Here is a 13,682-nt window from a genome sequence, read left to right on the forward strand (position 1 = left end):
ACGCACACCGATCTGCCCTGTCAGCCATCATTACTATCAGCCATCAATACCTGGTACTGAAGCGCACTATAATACAAACGTTGGTGCAGCGTACAATAACGATATGAGACACCGATAATCTGCTGAGCCACGTACTCAAATTTCCAGGAACAATGGCTATAAAGACCGGAAAAAATAAATGATGTGTTCTAAAGTAAAAATCCCAGTCAGGCCACCGATGAAGATCACCAAAAGAAACTGGATTTATTTCCATTCCGTGTGGCTTCGTGTCGCTGTACAAAGAGGTCTATCCCTACTGCCCGTGTCTTGTTTGTCCGTTGTGTTGTTGGCAGAAACGACCTATCCGGTATTTCTGTTTCACCTACGTGGTTCTCTGGGTGCTATCGCTAGAGAGGCACTCTGCTACTGCCTGTTAGCGAGATCGGTTCAGAATCTGCTGCTGGCTGATGATGAGTCCGATTTGTAGTACTTCAGCGCGGTCTAGCAACTTTAAAAATCGTTGTGAATGTGTAAGTTTTTCAGCCTAACTGAAGTGATTCCACAAAGTGTTCAATTAATATTATAATGCTTCTTTAATATCAGGGGTTTCGATTTATTCGGTAGTCTAGGTTTGCTTTATTCCTTTGAAACAGTTTGGTGTGGAATGTTCGCCACTGCATGATGATAAGGCCAAGCTACGGCGATCTTTACCTTGTCTGAATGTGAGAGTAATTGTGTCGTGAGCGTGTGTTTGCTGCTACTATCATTTGTGTGTCTATTCCTTCCTCAGCTTATGTATGATTAGATGTACCTCTCTCTGAATCGCTTTCCGAGTGTGCTTTATTCCAACTATTTCCATGTGTTCTTCGTTCAGTGAGCTATCAGCTCGAACTTCTGTATTTCAGTGTGCCATCCAATTAGATTAAATGACCAGTGTGTAACGCACTGTTTGAGCACCTATATTTTCATAATTTTGTGTGATCGTAGTACCCTCTTTTGATTGTTGAGACTTCATGTTGCATGAAACAGAGGACCTTCGGCTTTCCTAGTCTGTTCGTAATTTCCTCATGATTCAGTTTAACTTTCGTAATTTTGTATTCTTTTCTCTATAATTTCCTGATTTTCATCTTTTTCAACAAGGTGTAGTCCGTTGAGCAATTGTGCATTGTGGACGCGAATTCCCGTAACTTATACTTTTTTCAGCTGTTCAGTCGGTATAAACCTCTTTGCCGTAATGGCAATGCTTATCGCGATAGTTAATTTCTCTCAGAACTTTATCTTCACGTGTGAATGTAGCTGGAGAGCATGAGTCTACACGTTTTCTTCCTCCCTCTTTACATTCCATATAATTGATCACGATGAACGAAGTTGTGTTATTTTATGTGTTCTGTTGAGTTGTCCAATGCTCAGGCACCTACCAGCAATGGGCTATGATGCTCCCCTTTCTTATTTATACTATGCCAATTTAAGAATAAATGTTCTCAGTGAAAACTAATACTTCGTGTGCTGCTGTATTTCTTTGAACCTGTCATGCAGTTACCTTCATCGTAAAATACAATGGGACGAATGATTATGGCTCTTCAGGATTTTTCAGTGTTTTTGCATGTTGCATCAAAGGAGAAGTGATAGAAACGAAACTTGATTTGTGAACGAAGTCTCATCAGTGAAGTGCGTAGCCCACACTTTATTAATTTACTGTTTATTTTGTTCTGTAAGAACATATTTTGATCTTGTATAATTTGGCTGATTTAAACCCGATAAATCCCAATTATCCAATAATACAAAATTTTCCAGTTCAGTGTGGTCCTTCATGTGAAGAAGATGTTTGGTGGTGGGGCCACGTAATTTATAAAAGCTCATACCGCGCGTAAATGGCTAAACACCGAAAACAAATGTCTACTTAGTCTGTACGCGATTGGAAGTCCATAAGCATTTTATTCATAGCTTTTTAAGAAAACTGTAAGGAAATTAAAAGCAACGATACACTCACGTCTCGACTAATGCCAAAACTACAATCCTCTGCCGGGATTTTCTTAAGCAAGAAGTTAAGCAAAAGGACAATCTGCATTCCCCGATTGTTTCCCTTTCTGAAGGCGTCCTAGAAAACTAAACACAGGTATGAATTTTGTTTGTGAATATGTGAAATGGAGTTGTTTATCAGGAAAAACAACTATGACTCAGCCATAGTCTTAACAGTTTTGAATAACCTCTTTAGACAAAACGTTAGTCACTTCCTTAAACCAATCTCTCGCTACAGACTGTTGTAGATGGTGTAGTGCTGTTAGTGGACTGTTGCCTGACTTCTTTCACTGCCCTAAGTGTTGATCATTCAACTGGAGTGTGTGTGGCAGCTTCGTAGTGCACTCGATTCAGCAAGGAATAGAGTCCACAAGTTTCTTCAGTTACGCCATACCCACCTGAAACCTCTCATTGGTGAGTGGATCCTGTAGAGATACCAACCTGTTGAGATGTTGACAGCTACGTTTCACCCGTTCTTACTAATAATCGGAGACATTTTCTATGGCATTATGCTCGCGTGATTTAGCGAGCCAGTAGACTTGCGTTAAGGTGCCTGTGTTTTTGTCAAACCGAGAACATATCCATGCAGGGCCGGTGAACGCTGACGGAAGTGCTCACGGCGTTCTCACCGTGTAGATGTAGAAAAACGCCTATACTTGGCCACCGAGAATATAGATATCGGTTCATTTTCACGGTAAACTAAATGAATGGTCCCAAGCCACGGTATGAAAAACACCCTCAGAAATTACAAAACCACTTCCAGCCTCAACCACACTCTCCCTCAGCTGCGTGTTAGTGGGGAGACGGGGGGGGGGGGGGGGGGTAGGACGTCAAACGGGCCGACTTGGAGCAGGAGAGACACCACAGGACATTTTAATTTCCACTGTCTATACTTTTACAAATAAATTCGTTTGTCAGCATGACCAGGAAGGATTCAGTATTCACACTCATAGCAGTGGAAGTTCGAAAACGTAACGAAATGATTTTTGTTACACGTGAAATTTCAACATTTTTTCACTTACTAATGTCAGTATTTGTTGCTATAGGTATACTTTTTTCATAAGTAAGAGAGATTCTTCGATGAATTTTGCACAGCAAAGAAACCATACTTAAAGGTGTATGAAAGTCTATAATTTTCCAAATCTATTAAAAACTGTGGTAAAAATTGAGGTAATTAACTACAAAATTTGCGTTTTTTCTAAACATGAAGTTTATAATACAACATCTCATTCGTTTTTTCATAAATTCTAGAGTTTCACACAACTGTAAGTATGGTATGTATGCTGTGCAAAATTCATCGAAGAATCTCTCTAACTTATGAAGAAAAGTGTACCTATAGTAACAAATGCAGCCATGAGCAAGCGAAAAAAATGATGAAATTTCGCACGTAAAACAAATTTATTTTGTTACGTTTTCTAACTTCCACTGCAATGAGTGTGAATCTTGAATCCTTCCTGGTGATGCTGACAAAGTTTTATGAACTTATTTGTAAACGTATAGACACTGGAAATTAAAATGTCGTGTGATGCCTCTCCTGCTCCAAGTCGACACGTTTGACGTCCTACCCCCCTTGACCCTATGTGTCTTCGACGCCTTGCGTCATTAGAAAAGTGGTAAAATCGGGGCTCATCCGTGAACACTATACACGCCTTCAGATGGCTTCTCTGTGGTATGTCTGTTGTCTGGGCCATTGATGATGGGCGGCTGCCTGTGTTGTTCTGAGCAATGTACTCCAAATGTCAATTCCTTGCAGGCCCCAACGCAATAATATATTCAGAAATTTCATTTACTGGCAACAACAATCCCTGTCGAACTTAAAAGTGACTGCCATTGACAGGACATAAAACACTCGTATACAATACTTCTTCCGGTTTGTTGCATTGCTGTGTGTTGGACTGTTGGCTTTGATTCACCAGTAGAACAGGCAGTTTCTTTCATGGTGTGATCCTGGGCAAGTGCAGATATAGTAGCTTCTTACACTTACCCAGTCATGTCTCCGGATCCAGCCATCGTTGTTCGCTGATTCCGTAAAACCAAGTGGCAGAGTACCACGAATTACTTCAGCAGTGAAGGGACGCATGAGCATCTGGTACGATTTCTACATCATATACAGTGCTCTGAAAACTCCAGTTTTCTCTTTTATGGGACTGTATAATATTCCATCCGGTATGAAGAGGGATGGGGATCAAGATGAGATAGCACATATGACACTGCGAGAAGAATTAGACAAAAGATCTGAAAGACCTGAGTCGAAACAGGGGCCCTGGAATAAATGAGACAACCTTGGGAGAGCCATCTACGACAGAACTACTCCATGTGGTGTTCAAGATGTGTTAGACAGGTGATGTAACTCACACTTAAAGAAGAATGTAATAATTCCAACAAACGGCAGATAAAAAGTAGAGGGGCATGAAAGAGAAGCAGTGATCGAGAAGGGAATGAGACAGAGTTGTAGCCTATCCCCGATGCTGTTCAATCTGTGCACTGAGCAAGCAGTGAAGGAAACGAAAGAAAAACTAGGGGTATGAATTAAATTTCAGGGAGAATAAACCCGGATCGCCTGTTCACCAGGCAGACGCGCTGACCACTACGCACAGCGATAAGCGTATCTGCCTGCTGTGCAGGAGACCCGTCCTCGAATCCCAGCCACAGTACAAATTTTCATTCGTCGCTCCACTCTGCGTATATACATCACAGATGTTTGCGACGGGAAAAAGTCTCTGGAACGATATAGATTCACTTGAATGAAAAACATTATTGTCTGATGACGAGTTCGGAATTGTGCCAGTCAGCAAAGACAGGGCAGCAGTGGTTTCAAAGGTGGATATTAGATGAATATCAACACAAACAAACCAAGGATACTGGAATGCAGTGGAATTAAACCAGGTTATTCTAAGGGAATTATATTACCAAGGAAGACACTTAAAGTAATAGAGGAATTTTTTAGCAGTAAATTAACTTTTGATGGCCGAAGAAAAGAGGATCTCGTGAAATGCATACTGGCAACGGCGAGATACACTACAAGCCATGAAAATTGCTACACCACGAAGATGACGTGCTACAGTCGCGAAATTTAACCAACAGGAAGAACATGCTGTAATATGCAAATGATTAGTTTTTCAGAGCATTCACACAAAGTTGCCGCCGGTGGCGACACCTACAACTTTGATAAAGGTCGCATTGTAGCCTATCGCGATTGCTGTTTATCGTATCGCGACATTGCTGCTCTCGTTGGTCGAGATCCAATGACTATTAGCAGAATATGGAATCGGTGGGTTCAGGAGGGTAATACCGAACGCCGTGCTGGATCCCAACGGCCTCGTATCACTAGCAGTTGAGATGACAGGCATCTTATCCTCACGGCTGTAACGGATCGTGCAGCCACGTGTCGATCCCTGAGTCAACAGATGGGGACGTTTACAAGACAACAACTATCGGCACGAACAGTTCGACGCCGTTTGCAGCAGCAGGGACTATCAGCTCGGACACCATGGCTACGGTTACCCTTGGTGCTGCATCACAGACAGGAGCGCTTGCGATGGTGTACTCAAAGACGAACCTGGGTGCACGAATGGCAAAATGTCATTTTTTCGGATGAATTCACCTTCTGTTTACAGCATCATGATGATCCCATCCGTGTTTGGCGACATCGCGGTGAACGCACATTGGAAGCGTGTATTCGTCATCGCCATACTGGCGTATCACCCGGCGTGATGGTATAGGGTGCCATTGGTTACACGGCTCGGTCACCTCTTGTTCGCATTGACGGCACTTTGAACAGTGGACTTTACATTTCAGATGTTTTACGACCCGTGGCTCTACCCTTCATTCGATCCCTGCGAAACCCTACATTTGAGCAGGATAATGCACTACCGCATGTTGCAGGTCCTGTACGGGCCTTTCTGGATACAGAAAATGTTCGACTGCTGCCTTGGCCAGCACATTCTCCAGATCTCTCACCAATTGAGAACGTCTGGTCAATGATGGCCGAGCAACTGGCTCGTCACAATACGCCAGTCACTACTCTTGAAGAACTGTGGTACCGTGTTGAAGCTGCCTGGGCAGCTGTACCTGTACACGCCATCCAAGCTCTGTTTGACTCAATGCCCATGTGTATCAAGGGCGTTATTGCGGCCAGAGGTGGTTGTTCTGGATACTGATTTCTCAGGATCTATGCACCCAAATTGCGTGAAAATGTAATCACATGTCAGTTCTAGTATAATATATTTGTCCAATGAATAGCCGTTTACCATCTGCATTTCTTCTTGGTGTAGCAATTTTTAAGGTTAGTAGTGTACATGTTTTTTGAAGAAGAGAAATTTGGTAAAATCAAATATGGATTTAAGTACTAGGAAGTCTTTTCTGAGGAAACTTTTCTGGATTGTGGCCATGTATGGAAGTGAAGGTAGGCGATAAACAGTTTCGACAGGAAGAGAGGTTCAAATGGCTCTGAGCACTATGGGACTCATCTGCTGTGGTCATAAGTCCCCTAGGACTTAGAACTACTTAAACCTAACTAACCTAAGGACAGCACACAACACCCAGCCATCACGAGGCAGAGAAAATCCCTGACCCCGCCGGGAATCGAACCCAGGAACCCGGGCGTGGGAAGCGAGAACGCTACCGCACGACCACGAGATGCGGGCCGACAGGAAGAGAGAAAAAGCTTCTGAGTTATAGTGCTACAGAAGAGTGCTGAAGATTAGATGGGTAGGTCATGTAATTAATGAAGAAGTAGTGAATAGAATTCGGGAGAAAAGAAATTTGTGGCACGACTGAAGGAAATGATCAGTTGATGCAACACATTCTGAGCCGTCAAGCTGTTACCGATTTCGTACTGAATGGAAGAGTGGGGCGTAAAAGTTGTAGAATGAGACCAAGAGATGAATGCACTAAGCAGGTTCAAAATTACGTGGGTTGGAGAAGCTTGCACAGGACTGAGTAGCATGGAGCGCTGCATCAAACCAGTCTTCGGACTGGATATTACAAAAATAACAACAACGTGAAGATCAGACTTGTTTATTGGAAGCTCATCGTTTTTGAAGTAAGGCAGTATCACGATCCGGTAAGTTAGCGGACCTCTGAAGTCCCCGCTGTTTCCTGCCACAGCGGCACGTCGGTGCAAGCATCGGCGGCCCGGCTAGACAGACCACCGAGCGGCTTTGGACTCTTGCTGGTGTCGACGGGACCGCAAGCGGCGTCCGCCAAGTTAATTACCGGACGGATGCAGGCTGTCCGGCAGATTAGAGCCAGAGAGGGGGGCGGGGGTGGGGGCGGGGCGCTATTCATTTGCACGGCTGCTGCCGTAATTAAGCGGCGAGCGATGACCTGCGATGTGACTTCGCGGCGGGCAGGGGGCACGAGCGCCGGCCGCCGGACGCGGACTGCAGTGCTCGGCGCGGGGCGGCGCGGGGCGGCGATCAATCGAGCCCCCGGCTGGCGGCTGGAGGCTGGAGGCGGAGGCAGAGGCTCGAGCCGAGGCCGAAGCCGAAGCTGCCCCCAGCGGAGCGGCCCGCCTCTACCTGGCCGCTGCCGCTGCTGCTGGGCCTTCTCGGAAACGGAAGCCGCCGGCTGTTTCCCGACACGGCGCCACTGCCACCGTATTTGCCAACTTAGGAGATTGCCTCTTTTCGCTTCGTTCGACGTGCTCCCTGCACGTTGCACCAGTATACAATGCTACACCTTCAATAAGTCAGTGGCTTTACGCGCGGTGAGATGAGTATCAAAACAGCTCAAATTCCTAAGAAAAGCTAAGATAATATGTTTTTCGAATAATGAAACAGTCAAGATTGTAATAATCATTTATTCAAAAATGATGACCATTTGTCGCCCTACGGCGTTCAGCTTCAGATCTAACGCACCGTCCGGCTGCAGCCAGCCTGCACGGAACGGGTGCGTGAAATCACAGTTGTTAGTGAGCAATAAATTGCAATAGATTGCTATCAAATCTCTCAACAATGTTATTTAAAAGCTAAAAAAAGTAATTACTGCAGTGCAGTGTCTGAGGCTGTGCATTGACGATCAGTATTCGCATTCGGTTAAGAATGATCTGAAAAAAAAAATAAAATAAAATAAAAATAAAATGAAAATTTATACCAGATTTGGACTCGAACCTGGATTTCCCTCTTGTCGCAAGCTCATTAGTCCACTCCGCTGGGCAGCTCCTGCAAGCGTGCTCGGGTAGCCGAGATGCCGGCGCTGTTGCTCAGCGTGTTCAGTCAAAACACTGACGACTCTCTGTAACAATGATAAAAATAATAAAAACTGAATGAAGTATTCAGCGATGACCTTGGAGGGGTGTCATGTGACATCCACATATACAGAACGCCAACACTGTTCGCGACAAGTGGGAAATCTGGGTTCGAGTACCGGCTCTGCAGAAATTTTCATTCGTTCCGATATACTCTATAGCTGATGTGAAATCATAATCGCAATTTGCCGAGTTGGTTCTTACTATTGTTTCAGGTGTGGTGAGATTGGTGAACAGCAATTATCTCATATCAGGAGGGGTACTTTTGACCATCACTTCGAAACGAATCAAGCTGAAGTCATGAAACTAATTGGTGATGTTAGCCTTCTCTGAGTATTCGTCCTTGAATGTAACACGTTTCCCAACTGCGGATGTCTTGGTGGAGACTTCGTTTGCAGAAGTCTGGATTTAAGCTGTTCAGGATAATTCTGTCTGTAAAATCACATCGTCGTCATTCCGAAAATAGCTGCCACGCAACGGTTCAATGGTTTCTTCATTCGATCACAGCGATCAGATCAGCGCATGCCATCTCATGCAACAGCTGATAGCACAAAGAAGCAGCAACCGTAACAGTACTCTGCGGAAAACGTGCCGGATGCGAGCGGTAACATTCCTAATATTCAAAATGCCGTACAAGTTGTTACAAATTGATCCGTGATTGATTTTCTCTTTTAGCATAACCATTTCGATTGAGTTAACCAGTTTAAGGTTTTCCACAGACAAATGATGTGAACCCTCCGTTCTTCGAAATCCAGATTTGTTTGACCACAGAGGAAACATCTGAACCACGAAACCATCCAGTCATATTATGGCGCTTTCTTGCCGTGCATTTCCACTAGCTCAGCACTAATTGTTACAGTGTTGTTCTCTTCCGAGTACAGTTGACGAATTACCGCACGGCACTTCGCTTACCTGCGGGCTGTAATATATTTTTCGGCTCCTCTAGCGGTCTTCTGGTACTCTGGTGCAGAGATTTTAATGCGTACCAGGACTGTCAAATTTTCTAATTTTCGAGGTTAAAATTCAAACTCTATAACTACTCATCGTTGTACCTGTCGAAAATTAAGTTTGAAACTGCCAAGTCTAGATATTAGCGTACCTAACTGTGCTAAGTAAAATAAACCGCTAACGGCCGTCTGTTAGCATGGAGCGTGAAGAGTACTTCGCGGTTGGCCGTTCAACAGGGAAGGCGCGTGTGGTCTACGTCGAGGATTTTGCTATCGTAAAGGTGTTACTTTCTGCTGATATGAGGCGTACCAATTAGTTCTCGCGTAATCGTGGGTGTGGCTCATGTTTCACGTAATTTTAATGTCTCTGACAAATCAATGAAGCCGAAGTTATATCTACTACTGGGACATCTACACTTCACAAGCCACCTAGTCCTCTTCATTTTATTTTCATAATTGAGATCATATAATTATTTTTTGTACAGCTTACTTAGAGAGTAACACGTTCCTAAAGAAACTTTCTTTGGTTCGTTTGGATACAGAGATCTCGTTTCACGGATGAATGATTAAGTACTGAACAATGTGTCACTAGTCGCAGAGCACACAGATAAACTTTATTTCACTGCTGAATTCACTATTTGTAAGACACAATTACCAGATCTGTATTTGACAGACAACCTAAGGAAAAAAAACCGACGCACCGCGAAGAAGTTATCCGAAATGGTAGTAAATCGGTATATGTGAAGCACATGGAAAGAAACAAGTAATTACAATTTCAGAAATATTCGTTCATTTATTGAACACAAGGAGTTTCATAAATTAAGCAAGTCAATTTCTAGTTGCTTCACCTCTGGCCCTGATGCAAGCCGTTATTCGGCTTGTCACTGATTGACAGATTGGAACGCCCTGCCCATAATGCTCCAAACATTCTCAATTGGCGAGAGATCCGACGACTTTACTGGCCAAGATAGGGTTTGGCAAGCGGGAAGACAAACAACAACCCAGGAGGGTTTGCCATGAAGGCAACAAAACATGGCGAAGAGTATCATCGACGTACTGTTGTGCTATAAGGGTACCGCGGATAACAACCAAATGAATCCTGCTGTGAAAAGAAATGACACCCCAAACCATCACTTCTGGTACACGCGTACTTGTAGGAAGCATTTAATGTTTCTGGTTATTTTTGAAAGCAGTTGTCCAAAACCAGATACATATTTAGTTCGCAGCAAATTGTTGCAGCTTTCTGTGACAACTGGCCCTTAACAAGTGGTTATTTAGTACTTTCCATGTCTAGCGAATACTTTTCAAATTCATATTGGACATCTTGAATTATTCGTATAAATCATTAAAACTACATTATCTCATGAAGTCATTTTATAACATAAATGTGGCTGCATTACTTCATTTACTTTCGCTTAGCATCGGCGCTTGAAAATGCTAAAACTGGCTGTAAACTAAACTTTCAAAGCCGTAGAATGTTAACGTCTTCTGTTAAATGTCGCGATAATTGTATCCAGACGAATTTGTCGACGTCACCTATTTCAAGTAGTACAAGGAAGACAATAATGCAGAAGACCAACTGTTTTCCGTTGCAATAAACTCTTCTCAGTGGTCCAGTTCCACATTTTTTCGGAATTACCATAATAACGTAGAAAAACATTTTAGTCTTGCAAAAATCACATCAGACTTGGAGTCATTACACTTATACGCCAAGGATAAATTCTAACACTGTGGAGTAACTGTTTCAATAAACTGATGCAGTGATAACTGTTTACCCCCTGCTCTTTCTCACCGGAAAATTCGCAGGTCTCTATATCTATACTGCAACAGTAATTTCGTGGGTCAGCAATGCACAAGATTTGCAAAATTCAGTACTGTCGTGGCTTCCAGTTCTGTATATTTCTGACCTAAACTGGCTCTGCATCATTTCGGGCTTCAAGTACTGCAACATTGTACCAACATAAACATTGTGCTCAAACTCTAGACTTCATTGTTCGTTTCACTTGATTTTGCACTTACTGAAATAAGAGTCATATGACCTCCCAACATGAGAAGTTTCGTTTCGTTCCTTCTTTTCCTTCATGGAGATTAGTTTTATGGTCAGCAAGCTTCTTCCCTTCTAACCAAGGAAATGATGAAAAATACGGCTAGTAATAGCTTCACTAACAACTATTTAGTGTCGGCCTCCAAATCTGAGTGGACAGCGCAGCATAATCCCAAAAAAAAATGGTGCAAATGGCTCTGAGCACTATGGGACTCAACTGCTGAGGTCATTAGTCCCCTAGAACTTAGAACTAGTTAAACCTAACTAACCTAAGGACATCACAAACATCCATGCCCGAGGCAGGATTCGAACCTGCGACCGTAGCGGTCTTGCGGTTCCAGACTGCAGCGCCTTTAACCGCACGGCCACTTCGGCCGGCCATAATCCCATGCGAGGGGCCTGGGTTCAATTCCGGCTGGATTGGAGATTGTCCCGCTCGGGGCTGGGTGTTGTGTGGTCTTCATCATCATATCATCGTCATCGACACGCAACCCGTCGCAGTGGCGTCAACTAAAGAGACCTGCAGCTGGCGACCGGTCTACCTGCCTGGAGACCCTAGCAACACGACATTTCATTTCATTTCACTGCTGTTTAGGACTGTTAAGAAGATTTAATTTAACGTTGTCGTAGGTGAAGGAATTTTGTTTAATCTTAGACAGCTTAAGCACCAATGTTCACAAATTTACCGGATAAGAAAAGATTATTGTCCAGATAGGAAAAGAATTACAAAAAAAAAGAGGCAGTACAACCTGGGCGAGGTCGATCGACTCGTCTGATAGCATTTCAGTATAGTTTGCCTGAGAGGAATCACAAGCTGTGTTCCTGTAGCTGTGGAAATCGTTTGTTAAAACCAAGTTGAATATATGAGGGTATGGTATTGCTAAAAATACAAAACGATTAAGAACCGAAGGCTGAGTTCATCCTAAGACAACAATTCGACTGCTGTATGAAGCACTGTTACAGACTTCTGTGCTGTAATATGTGATGTAAAACAGTTGACTAAAATACGATAGGCGGAGCAATATGTAGCGGCACCACCGTTTAAGATAAGAAAGTTAGATTTGTTGCAATATTTCTGAGCGCGTAAGTTACAGCCAGGCGCAGGCCTGTTGACAGTAGGTTGCGCTGACCAGCGGTTGCGAAGTAGAATGAAGGTCACAGGGCCGTCAAACAGCAGAAAAGAGTAAACGCAGCAGTTTTCATGGCGCAAGTTACAGGCAGAAGGGGCCCTCTGGCGCATCTTAGATGTTATGAGTATGTGACTCGGAGTGGTGTGTTAGCGAAACAGAGGTGCACAGCCACGTATAAATAGATGCTGGTTTTCTAACGAGGGGGATTCAAGTGTGGCAACTCTCCTGGATGGTGGGGCATGTCACACCACTGGCTACGCGCAGCAGCAGATGGGGCGCCAGCATTCCAGTCTACAGCGGGTCGCTGGTTCGACCCTCTGAGGTCAACGTGGGGTCCGTGGCCAGCCAGCGGTGGGCCACTCGATGGCTTGCTATCTCAGGCAGTCTTGTTGGCTCCCAACACGCGCCAGAGGCATCCTGAGGCGAGGGTGACAGATTTGGCTGTCAGATCACAGGTGCTTGTTGTCGCCCGCAATCTTAACCACGAAGGTGAAGAAGCACGCAGCAGGCTGCCCTGTGGCTCCCAGCGAGTGGTGCTGAGGCCCTGGGGATGAGGGCCACTGAGTTGAATGCCGGCTCATCCTCACGTTGTCAAAACACTGCGGCTGTACACGGCCGGCACGCTGCAGTATGTTGTACGGATCGCTGAGGTAGCCCTCCCACACCAAGCTGCTTTGGAGACAGCGAAGTGGCGTCGCGGCATTACAGGGCCATGTGACGCAGACAGAGGATAATGTGGCACTGTAGCTGGGAATAATGAAATACTTGAAGATCATGGCCGAGTTTTAACACGGCGCATCCTGACAGTGTCCATCCATGTCCTACATTCCTCCACTGCAAGCCAGCATCTACATTCGGCAGTGACTGCTACAAACATGACTTGCATCACAATGTGAACCTACATTTTATCTTTAATCACTGAAAATGATGTCACTGTCATTACTACGTTTGACGTTCAGAGACAAAACAGAATTTATGCGATACTGTAAACAATACTCACAAGGAACAGATTTATTATGTCTTTTCTCAAGGCACGTATTGGGGAATGAATTTGACTTATGAGGCGAAAGATGTGCTCTACACCTTGTATCGCACTTCATTTCCTTCTGCCTTGTCGGTAGGTTTTTATTTTCGAAATGTCACAGCTAAAGGAATTTGGTTAATGTCCCATTCTTGCGCTATATCAAAATGGATACTCTATCATACAGAAAATCTACAATACATGTCTGGGTGAAGAGGACGGTGAAGGAACGACAGGTCAAGCACCGTAGTTGCCCTGGACGTCCACGGAGGATCAAGACAATTGTATACTA

Source organism: Schistocerca serialis, chromosome 1, assembly GCF_023864345.2.
Source record: "Schistocerca serialis cubense isolate TAMUIC-IGC-003099 chromosome 1, iqSchSeri2.2, whole genome shotgun sequence".
In the NCBI taxonomy this organism is placed as follows: domain Eukaryota; kingdom Metazoa; phylum Arthropoda; class Insecta; order Orthoptera; family Acrididae; genus Schistocerca; species Schistocerca serialis.